This window comes from Ovis aries, chromosome 7 (assembly GCF_016772045.2).
Source record: "Ovis aries strain OAR_USU_Benz2616 breed Rambouillet chromosome 7, ARS-UI_Ramb_v3.0, whole genome shotgun sequence".
Taxonomy (NCBI): domain Eukaryota; kingdom Metazoa; phylum Chordata; class Mammalia; order Artiodactyla; family Bovidae; genus Ovis; species Ovis aries.
This window is the reverse complement of record NC_056060.1, coordinates 83,293,398-83,299,397: the sequence shown is the minus strand read 5'-3', so window position 1 is coordinate 83,299,397 and position 6,000 is coordinate 83,293,398.

Sequence of the window (6,000 nt, the reverse complement as noted above, 5' to 3'; positions counted from 1 at the left end):
ATTCAGAAGCATTCAGAGACTGCAGCTAGTGACACATGACCGGCTCATAGGGAAAGAAGACTGCAGAGAGAATAAGCTGAAGGGTTCAGCAGGCACCAGTTCGCAAAGGCCTTTAAAAACCAGACTAAGGGGTCAAGATTTTAATCCAAAGGAAATGCTGAAGGATAAACAGGAGAGTTTCACAATCGGGTGGCACGTCAGAAAACTTTTCTTAGCTGTACTTTGGAGAAGGAAGGGAGTTAAGCAAGAAGGGAGTCTGTTGCAGTTGTTCAGTCAAGAGCCAATGGTGGCCTGAATCGTGGACTGGCAGTGGCCCGAGAGGAAAGCAGACTAGATGCTGCCCACACACCTGCTCACGACAAACTGGAGCGAAGGGAGGTGGAGGTTCCATGGGTCCAGTGTCAGGCAATTGGCCAAAGTCTAAACAGGCAAGATGGTTGTAGAATAAAAGCCCAGCAGAAGGTGGTGGAGATCCAGCAACAGAGTTAAGAGGCTAATGAAAGGACTCCAATCACTGAACGAAGACAGAGAATTTTCCACTGGGCAAATGGGGACAAGGGAGACACCGGGAAAAGAGGACCGGGAACCAGGGTCCCCGCGGCTGTCCCAGACTGGCAGTGGGAGTGAGGATGCTCACCAGCAAGAGAGGGATTCAGAGTTCCTTCTGTGAACCCCTGTCCCCACTGCTAGCCAGGGGGTTCCTATTTAATCAGGTCTGGTGTCATAGTTGGTGGGAGGGGAAAGAGTAGAGCTCTGTCGGTCAGAGTGGGGTTTGAACCTCACCTGGAGCCACTTACCCGTTCTAAAACTCCAGGCAAGTTACTTAACCTCTTTGAGCCTTAGCTCACTCATCTGTAACACTAGGTGAACCATAGCTACTTCGTGGGGTTATTGAGCAGGAATAACAGCACCTACCGCACAGGGTTATCATGAGGATGTGGGAGCGAAGGGCCAGGGCTGCACCGGGATGGATGCTGAGCCAAGTTATCAACCTTTCTACTTTATCAGAAGCCATCTACCAGCTGGGCCCTGGGCTGAGGGTTTCGGCTGCTATGTTATTTCCTTCTTAACAAACTGAGGGAGATATTATTGCTCTTCCCATTTTGTGCGTCAGGGAACAGTGCAGTCTGTGAAGTGTCTGAGCTTGAGGCCTCTCTTTCTTTGTGAAAAGGAAAATTAGTGCATATTAATGAGCTGTTAAAGACACACTAGGGCTTTCCTGGTGACTCAGCGGTAAAGAATGCAATGCAGGAGACGTGGGTTCCATCCCTGGGTCAAGAAGACACCCTGGAGAAGAGAATGGCTACCTACTCCAGTATTCTTGCCTGGAAAATCCCATGGGCAGAGGAGCCTTGCAGGCTACAGTCCACGAGGTCATAAAAGAGTGGGACACAATTTAGCAACTAAACACAAAGACATGCTGACAGCAAACGGACCTTATGGCTCAGCTGGTAAAGAATCTGCCCATAATGCGGGAGACCTTGGTTCAATCCCTGGGTTGGGAAGATCCCCTAGAGAAGGGAAAGGCTACGCACTCCAGTGTTTTAGCCTGGAGAATTCCATGGACTGTATAGTCTATGGGGTCACAAAGAATCGGACACAACAGAGCAACTTTCACTCCCTCCCTCCCTTTGACATAATCAGAAAAATAAAAAGAGAATTGAAAAGAAACTTACTTTTGCATTGTGATTTAATGCACACTCTTGAGCCACCTAAAAACATCTTGCCTCCTCAGTCTTGCCAAGTCACTTGTCCGATGGTCCTGGAATTCAGGCTTCCTTTTTTCCCAACAGTGAATAACTATATTAGTAGAAAGAAGTGTTTTCACTGAAACCCAAACCTGAGACAATATGATCCACTTTTTAGCTAGATCTCATAAATACCCCTCTTCGGTCTCAAAAAATTAAAAAATGGGTTATTTGAGTATTAAAAGACTTTATACACATTTAGACAGAGGAGCCTGGTGGGCTCCAGTCAGTGGGTCCCAGAGTCAGCACAACTGAGCGACTAAGCACACAGCACAGAATAGATTGCCTCTCATTTTGGAATTCTGGTTTCTTAAGTTATAATGCTATGTTCTTTCTACTACATCACAGTCCTCTTTGCAATCATTATTTTAAATTAGGTCGAGGGCCTAATGTGTGCACTAGGCAGCTCTGTCACAGGTTCATAAAGCACAAATATCGTAGCTGGAAAGAACCTCAGAAATAATGCAAGCCAAATCACTTTATTTTACATATGAGAAAATCAATGAGTTTGTTTACCTAAGCAGGTTTAGAATTGCCTGTCAGTTGACTGGAACATATAATCAACGATATAGCTATGAACAGCCCAGAAGTACAAGCTGTCCCCAGTCTTGGGTTTAAACCAAGCTTCTTGATATCTCAGTCCTGCCCTAGCTTCAACCTTGCTCTTTAATTTGTTTTTTTTTGGTTTGTCTCCACCTCTGTAGGAATAGTTTCCCCTTGGCCCCAAACTACCAAAGCGGCTTTAAGGATCACAGGCCTGAGGGGCATGAGCTGGTGGGTCAGGAGGAGTGTTATATGAGAAAAAAAAAAAAAAAAGTTGTCAATAACTGTGAAGGCTCTCAGATTTTTTTTTACCCACTTTGCAAGTTAACAAGTTAACTTCCCACATGGATGCTGGCAGAACACAGAAGACCTCTGCATCAGAAACAAAGGACTTCTTTATCCACAGCAACAGTAGCAAGAGTATGGACATTTTCCTGTGGTGATTCCTGAGTCCCAGTTCCCAAAGGCAACACAAAGAGGGCCAGGTGACCAGCCCATACAGTGAGGCCCATTGCGAGAGAGGAACCCTAAGCTTTAGGAAACCAGATTTGAAGTAATAGTAAGCAGGCCTGTACTTTGCTCTGAGAAAGACACTATCTGAAAAGGATAGCTTGGAACAAAGGGCAGTTTGCTCACAACGGACACACACAAGGCATGCAGAAATGTGATGTGCATGAGCTCACAGTCCTCTAGCTACAGCAGAAGGCCAGGGATGGGGAAGACGGGCGAGTGGAAGTGCCCGTCATTTAATCCTGTCCATGCTCTATTGATTCCTATTGGTTTTAGTTGTGGAAAGAACATGTGAAGGTTTGTTTGTGGATTTTAGCACGTGTCTCGCTTTTTGATGCCCGTAGCCCTTGACTCACTGCCTTGATAGGGTTTAGGCAATTCAAAGTGTTTCTTTGCACAGCTGTTAGAAACCTTTAGAAGCTCCATAACTTCACAGAAAGGAGAAGAATGTAGCTTTCCAAATCAGCTTCCTGGAAATAGGGCGTGCTGGGAGAGCCACGGGGGCCACACTGCAGTCAGGTATCGATGTACAGCCATCTCTCACACTACGTCCATCAATACCTGTAATAAACGAGGTAAGGTTTGCCAGTCACCACAATACAGTTTACAAGAACCCCCCAACTTGTTCTAGTCTCTCATTTGAAACCAAGACTAGATGGGTCACCAAATCAGCCTTTAACTGTTACATGGTCTCCATCTCTAAAGCAGTTGTTTTGAATCCTGTAACCAAGATTCAGAATCTAGACTGCTGATTGTTAGGCATCAAGGCTGTTGGTCTGGGTACTCTGCCTAGCGGAGGATGAATTCTTAGGCTAAAGGAAGATCAATGCAGCTCAAGACAGGAGCTCATAGACATAGTCAGAACACCAGGAACCTGGATATGGTCCACATGGGGGTTCAGTGGCATTCTATAGGTCCTCCAGTTCTTTGCAACCACCTTAAGTGGAAGTTAACCAATTCACTGAACTCAGATGGGGAGAGCCTGGAAGGTGAGTCAGTGACCACACCCTCCTACTAGGGGCAAAGGGAAAAATTATGTCAGGAAATCAGGCAAAGCCCCACAGTGCAGGCCAAAGGCTGTTCAAATGGGATAGCTTTCAAGAGTGATTCTAAAAGAGTGATAGAGGACCTTCTCTGGTATTCCAGTGGTTAAGAATACACCTTGCAATTCAGGGGATGTGGGTTCAATCCCTGGTCAGGGAACTAAGATCCCACATGTCACAGCTACTGAGCCCTCATTCTCTGGAGCCTGTGCATCACAACTGGAGAGTCCATGTACCTCAATGAAAGATTCCACATGGTGCAACAAAGACCCAATGCAGCCAAAAAAAGAAAATACAAGAGTGATAGAGAGGCCACAAACGGTTCAGCTGATGGCCTGGGCTGCTCTAAATGTAAGTGTAGACCTGGTCATCCAAAGTGGTCCTTCTACCTTAATGCCCTCTGGAAAACTATTTGAAATTCAGTTCAGTTCAGTTGCTCAGTTGGGTCTGACTCTTTGCGACCCCATGAATTGCAGCACGCCAGGCCTCCCTGTCCATCACCAACTCCCGGAGTTCACTCAGATTCGCATCCATGGAGTCAGTGATGCTATCCAGCCATCTCATCCTCCATCGTCCCCTTCTTCTCCTGCCCCCAATCCCTCCCAGCATCAAAGTCTTTTCCAATGAGTCAGCTTTTCGCATGAGGTGGCCAAAGTACTGGAGTTTCAGCTTTAGCATCATTCCTTCCAAAGAAATCCCAGGGTTGATTAGGATGTATCAATAAAAGGGGATACGTTAGGGAGTCCATGGGGTCTTGAGCCCTGTGTAAGAAATCCACAAACTACAGCTTTTCTAACACAGTTCCTTGGAGATACTGTGAAAAATTCCAGTTCACAAAGACTCCCCAAAGAGCTCACAGACTCTATATACGGCCACACTATGTGGTCCCTTGTGTGGTAATCCCCAGATATTACCACACCCAGAATAGGAGAACTTCCTTTTCCCATAAGTCATAAGACCTAAGATAATCTCATGAATGTCTAGCAACTTCTTGGCCTGAGAACTCGAATGACACCTCCTGCTTTACTGCTAAGACTGATGTCCCAGGACCAGTATTTATTACTGGCAGAGGATTGTGACAAGACTTCCTCCGTACCGTGCAGGGAGCTTAACCTTTGAGCTATGAACAGGAAAAAGCAACCTGTGCAGAGTGATTGAAGTCTGGCATTGCTGGCTGACCCGGATCCCAGGAATGCTGTGTAAACTGCCTTGACTCTTGGGTTTGTGTTTTCCTCTTCATTGTGAAAAGAAAGTTTCATTTACAAACTCTGGGTGGTAACACAACCTTTCTGGGAAAGTGTGGTCATCAAATGCACAGAGAATTTCCACAGCAGCTTTTGACAGCTGACTCTGGTTTACTTTCATTAACCATTTCTACACTTGCCCTCCACATTGTGGCCTGCTAATGGCACCCCACTCCAGTACTCTTGCCTGGAAAATCCCATGGGTGGAGGAGCCTGGTAGGCTGCAGCCCATGGAGTCGCAAAGAGTTGGACATGACTGAGTAACTTCACTTTCACTTTTCACTTTCATGCATTGGAGAAGGAAATGGAAACCCACTCCAGTATTCTTGCCTGGAGAATCCCAGGGATATTGGGCTGCCGTCTATGGGGTTGCACAGAGTTGGACACGACTGAAGTGACTTAGCAGCAGCAGCAGCAGTTACCACTTCTGAGAAGCTCCAAGAAACATTTTGCATGTTGGGAGTTCATCCCTAAAGCAGCATATGAAACTGTATATCATTGTACTTTAAAAGACCTGTCCCCGAGTTTCATGGGCTTGTTACTCTGGGAACCTGCCAGGGAGCTGACATTCTAGTACTGTGCCTGGCCCACCCAGCCAGACTTCCTGCTCAAATTGTAATCTGAAAACTGGGGCTTCTAATACATATTGTAACACATGTGTCTAACACATGATGCAAATACTTCCCAGAAAATACTACATTTAGAAAATGCTCCTGTAAGAGTTTTCTATGGCTACTGTAACACATTACCACAAAACTGTTAGCTTGAAGCAATGCAGATTTTTATCTAATGGGCTAAAATCAAGGTGTCAGTAGGGCTGCATTCTTTTCTGGAGTCTCTGAGAGAATATGTTTCCTTGCCTTCTCTAGTGTGTGGAAGTCACCTCCGTTTTTGGCTCATGACACTTTTTCT